This window comes from Schistocerca gregaria, chromosome 1 (genome assembly GCF_023897955.1).
Source record: "Schistocerca gregaria isolate iqSchGreg1 chromosome 1, iqSchGreg1.2, whole genome shotgun sequence".
NCBI classification, from domain to species: domain Eukaryota; kingdom Metazoa; phylum Arthropoda; class Insecta; order Orthoptera; family Acrididae; genus Schistocerca; species Schistocerca gregaria.
The window spans coordinates 165,258,167-165,271,418 of NC_064920.1; positions in this window are offsets into that span (position 1 = coordinate 165,258,167).

Consider the following 13,252-nt stretch of genomic DNA (forward strand, 5'->3'; position numbering starts at 1 on the left):
AGAAATTTACCACGTACAGAAAACCAAAGCAGAAAAGAAAACCCTGAGTGCTCAAGTACATATGCCAAACAACTCATTTTTACACACAGATAAAATAATAGAGGAACTCTGCAACAGAGAATTATTATCATCATCATAATAATATCATCCAACCCCTTTTCCACTCATTTCAACTATTCTCTGACATACATTACACTCATATATTAAAAAAATCCTTGCATGTATACTCTCTCTCTCTCTCATACACACACACACACACACACACACACACACACACACACAGATATAAGCATAACAGGAATGAATAGACGTTAGTTTTCTGCATACACTTCGCTAGTTTGGGACATGTACGTAAACAAACCAAACAGGATAAGATACACAGGCAACTTAAAGTAGTTACGTCTTTAAGTCACAATTTCCGATCATATGTCTGTATGAACGACAGAAGACAACAACAAGGGCAAACAAAACGAAAAGTTGGAAGAAAAATGTTCGAAACATAAAAACAGGCATACGTTTGGTAAAAATAGCGGTAATGCGACCTCCAGAATGTGACCAGATGAGAGGAAACGCAGATGGCAACTAAAAATGTGAAGAAATGTAAGTAATCTCTTATTTACATAAAATGCGAGTAGTAAGTTTTTTATAGACTACGAATAATACACATCAAAACAAAAGTGTATCATTATATACTACGTGATCAAAAGCATTCGGACACCTGCCTGAAAATGACTTTCAATTTCGTGGTGCCCTCCATCGGTAATGCTGGAATTCAATATTGTTGCGGCCCACCCTTAGCCTTAATGGCAGCTTCCACTTCCGCAGGCATACGGTCAGTCGGGTGCTGGAAGGTTTCTGAGGGAATGGCAACCCATTCTTCACGGAGTGTTGAACTGAGGAGAGGTATCGATGTCGGTCGGTGAGGCCAGGCACTAAGTCGGCGTTCCGAAACATCCCAAAGGTGTTCTATAGAATTAAGGTCATTAAGGTCAGGACTCTGTGCAGGCCAGTCCATTACAGGGATGTTATTGTTGTGTAACCACTCCGCCACAAGCCGTGCATTGCGAACAGGTGCGCGATCGTGTTGAAAGATTCAATCGCCATCTCCGAATTTCTCTTCAACAGTGGGAAGCAAGGAGGGGCTTAAAACATGAATGTAGGCCTGTCCTGTGATAGTGCCACGTCAAACAACAAGGAGTGCAAGCCCCCTGCATGAAAAATACGACCTCACCTTAACACCACCACCTCCGAATGTTACTGTTGGCAGTACACATACAGGCAGATGACACACGCAGGCATTCGCCATACCCACACCCTGCCATCGGATCGCCACATTGTGTACAGTGATTCGTCACTCCACACAATGCTTTTCCACTGTTCAATCGGCCGTTTACGCTCCTTACACCAAGCGAGGCGTCGTTTTTCATTTACTGGCGTGATGTGTGGCTTATGAGCAGCCGCAAGATCATGAAATACAGGTTTGCTCACCTCCCGCCAAACTTCATGGTACTCGCAGTGGATCCTGATGAAGCTTGGAATTCCTGTGTGATGATCTGGATAGATGTCTGTTACACATAACGACACTCTTCCACTGTCGGTGGTCTCTGTCAGTCAATAGACGAGCTCGGCCTGTACGCTTTTGTGCAGTACGTGTGCCTTCACGTTTCCTCTTCACTATCACATCGGAGACAGTGGACCTAGGGATAGGAGTGTAGAAATCTCGCGTACAGACGAATGACACAAGTGACACCCAATCACCTGGCGAAGTGCGAAGTCCGTGATTTCCGTGGAGCGCCACATTCTGCTCTATCACGATGTCTAATGACTACTGAGGTTGCTGATGTGGAGTACCTGGCAGCAGGTGTCAGCACAAGCACCTAATATGATCACATAGTATAGATCCGACTGATGATGCGTTAAAGTAAAAAAGGCGAAACTCTTCTAGGAGAATAAAATACAGTGCAGCGAGAGAAAGCGGTTTTTTATGTACAAATCAAATAAATTCTCACTTTTTTTTCCACCTAATCAATACAAAACTTTATCACTATTAACTTCTTTAACATCCGCCGATAACTAATAAGATATATTACTTAAAGCATCCATTACATCCGTCGACACACTGTAGAAATCACTGCCAAAAATTCCGTTAACCTCCATCAATATACCTTGTAAATTGCCAGAGTACTCACAGTACACATGAATTCCGCCAAACTCGGATCGAACCGTTTCTCCTTCACATTTTCTCCTCTATCAGACATCTCCGCCGTCTTATGCGTTAACACCCCGTCTAACACACTTTCACATTCATCCTTCAACATCCACTTAAAATTCATGTTTCCATCAAGAGCCACCGGTTCACCTCCGTCAACAGAAATAAATGCACAGACTCCTTCCTCCGAGATCTCTAAATCAGTAGCTTCAACATTCGCAACATCAGCTCCTGAAGTATCGCTTTTACTTTCCTTTAACACTAAATCACACACATCTGCCAATACATAATAAAATTCACCAGCATCTGACGAGACTATGACTACAGCATCTTCATCTTCACAGATATCTTCACATCCTTCCGCCGATAAACCAGAAAATTCATCTCCAACTGACGAGACTACATCATCGCCGACTTCCCTGATATCCTCACATATTTCCGTCGATATTACATCTACTTTACTTTCACCTACATTACTATAATAGTTTGCTACTGATTAGCGCCTCATCAGAACTCACCATACATTCTATCTCCACCCAACTCAGGTTTACCCCTGCATCTCTTCTGATCACAAAATTTCCCACCTAACATACATTCATTCCTTCCATCATTCACATCGATTTCACAAAATAAATTTTTCACCCCCATTTCATTATTGTCAAATATCTCAACACATTGTACAACATTTCTTGTGGCCTCTCTATGGTTGCGCTGCTTCAAATTATTCCCCGTTTTATTCTTTCTTATTATAACCTTTATCTACAACAGTTGTGGCTTCTTCTTCGAATTTTCACACCCACAGACTTTTGAAAATAGCGTGTCCATTTCAAAGACAATTTATTTCGCCACCTCCGGATCTGAGATACTGCGATCTCTAATTTCCCGACCTCGTATTCTTGCATTGCATTGCGAAAGGCTCCTGCCCCTCAATTATTCTTTCTCGTTTTTGATTTCCGTTGTGTGAATTCCCATTTCCCCTTCGAAAATCATTGTTACAACTGTGGCAATAATTATTTTGGTGATTATTGTGATGATTGTGGATTTTATTATTGTTCCCGTCCTGGCACATGCCTTCAACGAGACAGTCGTCGGAGGCGTGTTTGTAGGCAAACCGGTCAGTCTGAACGCCTTAGACAAGTTCGAGGTTCCCTGCTGTTTTGGGTGGTCATGGAAGGCGCCATAACGGCTGTATGATACGTGAATGCCCTCCTCCGACCGATAGTGCAACCATATCGGCAGCAAATTGGCGAGGCATTCGTCTTCATGGACTACAATTCCCGCCTCCATCGTGCACATGTTGTGAATGACTTCCTTCAGGATCACGACATCGCTCGACTAGAGTGGCCAGCATGTTCTCCAGACATGAACCCTATCGAACATGACTGGGATAGATTGAAAAGGGCTGTTTATGGACGACGTGGCCCACCACCCACTCTGAGCGACCTACGCCGAATCGCCACTGAGGAGTGGGACAATCTGGACCAACAGTGCCTTGATGAACTTGTGGATAGTATGCCACGACGAATACAGGCAAGCACCAATGCAAGAGGACGTGCTACTGGGTATTAGAGGTACCGGTGTCTACAGCAATCTGGACCACTGAAGGTCCCGCTGTATAGTGCTACAACATGCAATGTGTGGTTTTCATGAGCAGTAAAAATGACGGAAATGATGTTTATGTTAATCTCTGTTCCAATTTTCTGTACAGGTTCCAGAACCAAGAAGATACAAAATTTTCTTTGATGTGAACTCGTCAACGGAATTTGTTGGACTGTGGACAATATCTCATTATAAAAATTCTGATAGTCGTCCTTTGAGCAGCGCAATCGTCATTAACGCTCCCTGCGGACGATTTATATATGTCAACTCAACCAATTCTCGCTCATAAAAATTCCGCATCGATCGACTTCCAATTTTGAAATTTGGTCCATTTAGGAACTCATTTTGAAGTCGTATTTGTTTCGCATCATTTCAGAATATGATCAGGAAACAACTGTCAGACACTTCATAGATAGTAAATGAAGCACTCACTATATTTGGTCATGATTATGCATTCCCCTCAAGATGTTTTTTAGCGAATTTAAATTTCTCCTCTTCCGACTACTAGCAGAAATTACAAATAAATAATTAAACACCTTGCTGCTCAACTGGATGTCTCTGTTGTTAGTGCTGGCACATCCGCCCGCCAATTGGGGTACTGAAAGATGTGTGCAATCTGGGTTCCTCGCCACCTAATCTCAGACCATTAACAACAACAAAAGACCATCTGTACGGAACGCACTCCACAGGCTGCTAGCTGTACGTGGCTGATGGGTAGGTTACTGATGCAGCAAAACGGCGGCTCCGACGTCGACCAGTGCAGTGGTATCGTGCAGGTATAGAGGCCCCCTCAGCGAAGTGGCATAAGTCCGTCGCACTGAACGGAGATTATGTTAAAAATAGTAAGTTTTGTAGCCAAATGAGTGGGGAATATTAAGCTGTATTGGAGAATCCTAAATAAAATCGATGTGCTTACAGAAAAAAGTGTTGCATTACATATTGAACGCCTGTCGTACTTCAGATTGATGGCTCTCGGTCTTCCACCATAATCGAATCCATCGACATGAGATGTCAAATATGAGGTAGCCAAGGAGGTGGAAACGTAGGTTCTACTATGCCAAGACTGCTTGGTAGCTACAACAGGAAAACACAATTAATTAGCATGAGTACAGAATAAAGTATTTATTACTTAACTTTGTTGTAGTCCATGATCAGTTGGTTGACAATTAGAGAAGACGCGACTGGACTGAGCGTCTGTAGAATGACATAATTTACAAGTCACAAATCTTGCAGTGACGAATTAATCTCTCGTAATCTTGCATGTCGAATCCGGTGAATTTGAAGACAAACTTGGAGCGGAGCTACAAAGACTTGATGGCAGCAATGACTGAGATGCAGACCATGATTGACATCGGCGCTGGCTGACCACTGAGCGCGGCTACGAACTGTAGACTGGCACAGCTGCACTACTCTCCTGCTGCACATGAAGTGGCCCAGCGGCGCCTCGCGGGGAGCATAAGTACTGCCACTGGCTGTGTACTCTTTGGCTAGCACAGCCGTTCTTCTGTTCCGTTTATCGAGAGAATCGCATCCGGCGGATCGATCTGTCAGGCGGCGGTGTGGTCGTATGACTGGCGACATCATACAGATCAATTAAAAAGTGCCGGTGGTAGAAGGAATTTTCATCGCCAGCAATTGCTACGTTTCTGCCTGCGATATTGGTCTATTTACCAACAGAGTGAAGTCATATAGTCAGTTACCGAGGGCCAGGAGAGTCCACGAGAAAGACTGGCTGCAGCGCGTACGTCGCTCACACGACTCAGCCGACGAACTGTGTGTCTAGACCTGCTCACTCGTAACCGGGTATATGAATACGACCGAGAATTATATCTCTTACTTGAATCCGCTATTGTGGAGTCTTACTGTTCATTAGTCCTGTAACGATCGGAAGTCCACAGGCCTGTTGATAACTTATTATGGCTTTAATCGATGAAACAACAGTAAACCATGCCAAAATGATTATTGTTAGCATGAGGCCCCACATCTTCTATGGAATGAGGATTCTGGGATTCTTATGCAGAATAGACTAAATGCTTTAAGCAAGCTGTTATGCCATACATGTCGAGTGAGCCGTGTTGGCTCGTTCTATGTTTTCCATCCTTGCCTAGTCGCCAGGTGGCACCTTGGTGGCCGCTTTGTATAGTCTTTGGTTCTAGTTCCTTGGGCAGCTTGTTGAGGACATTGGCGGTCAGTCGGTCGTAGTCAGGGGAGAGAGAGAGATAGAGGCACATGTGATGACGGCGGGCTGTCCGCGGAGATTATAGGCGCACAATTGTGTAAGTGGCCGATTGTCACTAAAGTCGTGTTGGTTGGCAACACTTGGGCCTAGATCGATGCAGCCGATCCACCCTGCATTAAGGAGGCATAGTTGATGATCCGGGCGTTAGAGTTCTAATTCATTTTCAAATGCCGTCTCGTCTGATCTTGCGGGTAAGGTACTCGTTACTTGATGTGCCCCCGTGTTGAAGCTGCTCCCACGACGCTGTATTGCCTGTTTTCTCCATCACTCTGTTCCAACAACTGAATTTCTTTTTTGGTGCCTCTGTTTGACATTAATTTGAGTACTACATTTGGGTGCTTTGAAATTTCCTTTAATTACAATTCGTTCACTGTCTGCTTATTTGTCAGCTGGGTCTGAAATTGTTATAGAGTGAGACCAAAAAGTATTCGTCTAGTAGTAATTTTTTTAAAAACCTAAGTATATGTCACGTGAAAGGAAGGGAACATAAAATGTGAGCATTCAGCCATATGCAACGAACCTTGGTAAGTCATTTTTATTGATGGACAAGGAAATAAGTACATCCATAGCGATAACAAATTTGACAAAATGGAGAATTTATTCAAGGGCTACTTCAAAAAGTACTCATCCACTCATTTTTTTCATTTGCAATCTGAAAATATGATTTCAATTACAAAAATTAATATTTAGTGGGGTTTCGCTTTGCAGCTAACTCTGCTTGTGGTAGTCTGGGCATCGACTTCGCCAAGTTTGGCGTCAGTATGGCTGGAATTTTGTCCCATTCGTCTTGAAGTGCTTCTTTTAGGTCTCTCCAGTCAGAAATGTGTCTTCTCCTGATGCTATCTTCCAGTACTTTGCAAAGCTGCTCAATAGGATTAATGTCTGGGCTCTGAAGATCGGTGTGAAGTTGTTTTGGGATATTGTACAGGAGCCACAGCCTTGTATTTAGAGCCGTATGCTTTGGGTCGTTATCTTGTTGAAAAATGTAACTTCCTTGCAGACGTAATTTTTCGGTGCTAGGATGCAGATTGTCCTTTAAAATATTGATATAGCTATGGTGATCCATTGTACCTTCTATGAAATGTAATTTTCCAACACCTGCAGCACTCATACAGCCCCACACCATCAGGGAGCCACCCATGTTTTTAACCGTTGGCACAAGATTGTGTCGCAACATCTCCACATTCTTCTTAGGCCACACCATTCGCCTGTCATCCGACCCGAATACATTATACTTACTCTCATCAGAAAATATTACTCTATTCCAGAATTCTTCATTTTTGAGTCTCTGTTCCATCTCAAAATGAAGACGTTCCTTTCTATTCAAAACTTCTTGCGCGCTACCAGGCGTTGATAACCATGCGTTTTGAAGGTATTTCTGATTGTGTTGGCACGTACCATCTTTCCCCTAGACTCTAACTCCCCAGCCAACTTAGGAGCGCTGATTTTAGGTTTATTCTTCATTTCCCTCATGATAAATCTCACGTCTGCATCGTCAAAATGCGAGGGCATCCGGTACGTGGTTGGCTTCTTAATGATTTTTTAATCTCATTTTGTTCTACATTATTCACTGAATTTGTTCATGGCGGACGTCCGATGACACTCGTTCAGTTTGTTCGTTGACCCGTTCACTCACTTTTCTTTATTACAGAGGGTAGCTAAACCGTCTGACCGTTCAGAACCACAACAGACGATAGAGTGGGGCCGCGCACGATTGACTCTAGTGTGTGCCGGGGAAAAGCGTTATAGTTTAATCACTGCGAGCTCTTGCTTTACATTTTCTATTTTGTTAACTTCGCTGTCATTTTGGATGTATTTCTGTACTTGCTTTTCAACAAAAATGACTTTCCTAGGTACTTTTTGCATGACTGGCTTTTCAGATTTTGTAAACATTTCTTCTCATGTTACATACACTTCGTTTTCCAAACGATATGCAGCTAGACGAATACTTTTTGGACTCACTGTATGTTCTAGGACGCCGCGTGTGTTAATGACCACTGAGGTCGAATTTAAATCTGATTTGTAATGGAGGTTGTTGCTTCACTGACTGATGTAGCGACTATAAAATGGCCTACAGCTGTGGTCAGCAAATGCTAGAGGCCAGTGAATCATTGTTCTTCGCATAAGGGTTCTTTTACTCTGGTGAGATTTACCCTTTCAGGAAAATTAATATTTATTTCAAATATGGTTATGATTATAGTTGACTTCCAGCACTCAAGATTCGCATGTTACCTTCTAAGCGAGTTAATTTGACTGAGAATTCCGTGTGATTGTTACATTAAATTCTTAATTTTATTGTAAGATTAATCGGTCGATCATTAATAGTTCTTGCTAATATTCTGCTTTATTCTGATTTAGGAACCAGGTTTTAAATTGTATAACATTTCCAAAGGCAGATTTGGACTCTGACCACAATCTATTGGTTATGAACAGTACATTAAAACTGAAGAAACTGCAAAAACATGGGAATTTAAGGAGATTGGACCTGGATAAAATGGCTAAACCAGAGGTTGTACAGAGTTTCAATGAGAGCATAAGGGAACAATTGACAGGAATAGGGGAAAGAAATACAGCAGAAGAAGAATGGGTAGCTTTGAGAGATGAAATAGTGAAGGCAGCAGAAGATCAAGTAGGTAAAAGACGAGGGCTAATGGAAATCCTTCGATAACAGAAGAAATATCGAATTTAACTGATGAAAGTACAAAATATAAAAATGCAGTAAATGAAGCAGGCAAAAAGGAATACAAACGTCTCAAAAATGAGATCGACAGAAAGTGCAAAATGGCTAAGTAGGGATGGCTAGAGGACAAATGTAAGAATGTAGAGGCTTATCTCACGAGGGGTAAGATAGATACTGCCTACAGGAAAATTAAAGAGACCTTTGGAGAAAAGAGAACTACTTGCATGAATATCAAGAGCTCAGATGGAAACCCAGTTCTAAGCAAGGAAGGGAAAGCAGAAAGGTGGAAGGTGTGTATAGAGGGTCTATACAAGGGCGATGTACTTGAGCACAATGTTATGGAAACGGAAGAGAATTTAGATGAAGATGAAATGGGAGATATGATACTGCGTGAAGAGTTTGACAGAGCACTGAAAGACCTGAGTCGAAACAAGGCCTCCCGGAGTAGACAACATTCCATTAGAACTACTGACGGCCTTGGGAGAGCCAGTCCTGACAAAACTCTACCATCTGGTAAGCAAGATGTATGAGACAGGCGAAATACTCTCAGACTTCAAGAAGAATATAATAATTCCAATCCCATAGAAAGCAGGTGTTGACAGATGTGAAAATTACCGAACAATCAGTTTAATAAGCCACAGCTGCAAAATACTAACGCGAATTCTTTACAGACGAATGGAAAAACTTGTAGAAGCCAACCTCGTGGAAGATCAGTTTGGCTTCCGTAGAAATGTTGGAACACGTGAGGCAATACTAACCTTACGACTTATCTTAGAAGAAAGATTAAGGAAAAAAACCTACACTTTTAGCGTTTGTAGACTTAGAGAAAACTTTTAACAATGTTGACTGGAATACTCTCTTTCAAATTTTAAAGGTGGCAGGAGTAAAATACAGCGAGCGAAAGGATATTTACAATTTGTACAGAAACCAGATGGCAGTTATAAGAGTCGAGGGACATGGAAGGGAAGCAATGATTGGGAAGGGAGTAAGACAGGGTTATAGCCTCTCCCCGATGTTATTCAATCTGTATATTGAGCAAGCAGTAGAGGAAACAAAAGAAAAATTCGGAGTAGGTATTAAAATCCATGGAGAAGAAATCAAAATGTTGAGGTTCGCCGATGACATCGTAATTCTGTCAGAGACAGCAAAGGTCTTGGAAGAGCAGTTGAATGGAATGGATAGTGTCTTGAAAGGAGGATATAAGATGAACATCAACAAAAGCAAAACGAGGATAATGGAATGTAGTCGAATTAACTCGGGGGCTGCTGAGGGAATCAGATTAGGATATGAGACACTTAAAGTAGTAAATGAGTTTTGCTATTTGGGGAGCAAAATAACTGATGATGGTCGAAGTATAGAGGATATAAAATGTAGACTGGCAATGGCAAGGAAAGCGTTTCTGAAGAAGAGAAATTTGTTAACATCGAGTATAGATTTAAGTGTCAGGAAGTCATTTCTGAAAGTATTTGTATGGAGTGTAGCCATGTATGGAAGTGAAACATGGACAACAAATAGTTTGGACAAGAAGAGAATAGAAGCTTTCGAAATGTGGTGCTACAGAAGAATGCTGAAGATTAAATGGGTAGATCACATAACTAATGAGGAAGTATTGAAGAGGACTGGGGAGAAGAGAAGTTTGTGGCACAACTTGATTAGAAGAAGGGATCGTTCGGTAGGACATGTTCTGAGGCATCAAGGGATCACCAATTTAGTATTGGAGGACAGCGTAGAGGGTAAAAATCGTAGAGGGAGACCAAGAGATGAATACACTAAGCAGATTCAGAAGGATGTATGATGCAGTAGGTACTGGGAGATGAAGAAGCTTGCACAGGATAGAGTAGCATGGAGAGCTGCATCAAACCAGTCTCAGGACTGAAGACCACAACATCTGCTTGTTACACGTAAGATTTGGTCGGGGCTTGGGGTTACGCTCACGCCGAGCTCTGGTCTTCGTCTGAGTATTTCCATATGTTACATGATTATGATGTGTGATTTACATGTTTGTTTTCTCTCGGCCCCGTCCACGGGGCGTAGCCTGTCCGTGTCGCCTGTGTACGCGCTCGCTGGCAGCGCGCCGCTTCCCGTCTGACCGTAGCCTCTGGGACGTTACGGCATCCTGGTTGGCTACGTCACACTTTATAAGTTGTTTCTGTCTCGTAGGAATCGGGCTTTAGTTTTCTCAGTTGTACCCGCTATTTTATTCATCTTATTCAGACGTGGCCTGCCGCACCAGTCACTTCTGTGCTTTCCCTGGCAGAAGTTCGGCGGTTTTTAGCGTAATAGTTATTATGTTGCTGTAATGCTCAGCTGTTAAATAGTATTTATTATTATTCCACTCCAGTTGCTTGAATATGCCAAGGAGCCTTCCGTGATTCAACGAATGTTCTCAAATTGATTCACTTTGGCCAGAGTTGTAAGAAATGTATCTTTTTGTTTATTTGTATTGAACATATTGTGTTGTTTATCTGTAAATCGGCAGCGAAGTTTCCTTTTTTAACGTATCTTTCAGAAATGCTCTATTTATGGTGGTAAGATGGAGTAAAAGAATTCAGAGCCGGCCGCGGTGGCCAAGTAGTTCTAGGTGCTTCAGTCCGGAACCGCGCGACCGCTATGGCCGCAGGTTCGAATCCTGCCTCGGGCATGGATGTGTGTTATGTCCTTAGGTTGGTTAGGTTTAAGTAGTTCTAAGTTCCAGGGGACTGATGACCTCAGATAGTGCTCAGAGCCATTTGAACCATTAAAAGAATTCAGAGGAAGCGTGTTTTGCCAAGTCGTCTTCTCTGCTTGATCAAATGTTTTCAGAATTCTGAGTTAGCTTTAGCCAGTGTTACAAATAACTTTTACTTGTTTTTATTGAATCTCTTCTTCTGTTTATCTGTAAATCTGAGTTGCAGATCCCTTTTTTTAATGTATGTTTGAACAATGCTCTACATTCAATGTGAGTGTGTTTTGTCAGACAGATTTTTCTGTGGACTAAAATATTGTTGAACTTTGTGAAATAGCAAATGATTTGTCATAAATGGCCTGCACCTTCCCATTCCGGTTTATTTCTTCCTTTAATCCTGAGGCGTCCACTGACATTTTGTCGAGCATAGATCTTAACTTGCAGCGTACTGCAAAGTTGTGTATTTAATTGTAGTACTACTGATCAGTAAGACCCCATAATAGATTTCAGTAGAAGATGCCATTCTAGTTACTACGTACCTATTTACGAGTTTGTAGGTTTACAAAAGCATTTTGTCTGCTGAGCCAAATGAACGAAATTGGGTCTAACTTTGTGATGTACGCACCGCGGCGTGCCTGGCTCAGTTACGTTGGATTCGAGTGAACAAGGATTTTTCAATTAATTCCTGAGATTGCAGTGCCCCCTGTACGTTATCACACGGACAGCCATGTTTCATAACTGCAGTTAACAGTCCGCTCTGTCTGCCGTGCAGCGTGTACCAGAAAATGTGGGCAAGTGCGAGTAGCGCTCGCATACTGATTGTTCCGTACAAACTTAAGTTTGTGTGTTTGTTGGTCCCGCGGATTCCAAGACCGTATCAAAATCTCTACTGTGGTTCCTCAGACTACTCCAGACATACAAAACGAAACAGTTAATACGAGGGGCATTTGAAAAGTTCGTGCAAAGTCCGAGAGATGGCACCACCAGCGCGTATCGAGGTCATGTTTAGTTAGTAGCATCTTCGGATAGAACACACGTCAAGTTTCAGCCATATTGGTCAATTTCTTTCTGTTTGGCATTCGTGTGAATCAAGGAAGTCGAGTGATTGTCAAAAAATGGACGAAAAAGAATTTCGTGTAGTGATTAAACATTACTTTACGAAATGTAAAACGCCTCAGGAGACCAAATAGAAACTTGATAGACATTACGGTGACTCTCCACCTTCGATTAGAACAGTTTATAAGTGGTTTCAAAATTTTCGGGGTGGCCGTATGGGCACAAGTGATGCCGAACGCTCTGGACGCCCTGTGGAGGCTACGACTCCAGAAATCATTGATAAAATCCATGATATGATGATGGATGACAGAAGAGTTAAGGTGCGTGAGATTGCTAGTGCTGTGGGCATCTCGAATGAACGGGTACATAATATTTTGCATAAACATTTGGACTTGAGAAAGCTATCCGCAAGATGGGTTCTGCGATTGTTCAAGCTTGACCAAAAACGGAATCGTGTGAAGTGTTTCAAGGATGGTTTGCGTATTCTGGAAGCATTCGCAGGACTTTAAGCGTCGTTTCGTCACTGTGGGTGAAACATAGATACATTACTGCACTCCTGAGACCAAACAACAATTTAAAGAATGGGTTACCAAGGCAGACTCTGCACCAAAAAAGGTAAAGACCATTCCTTCGGCCAGAAAGGTTATGGTGACTGTCTTTGGGAATTTGCAAGGGATAATCCTCATAGACTAACTGGAAAAGGGTAAAACTATTACAGGTGCACATTATTAATCGTTTTTGGACTGTTTTAAAACCGAGGTGCAAGAAAAACGCTGGCGATTGGACAGCAAAAATGTTATTTTC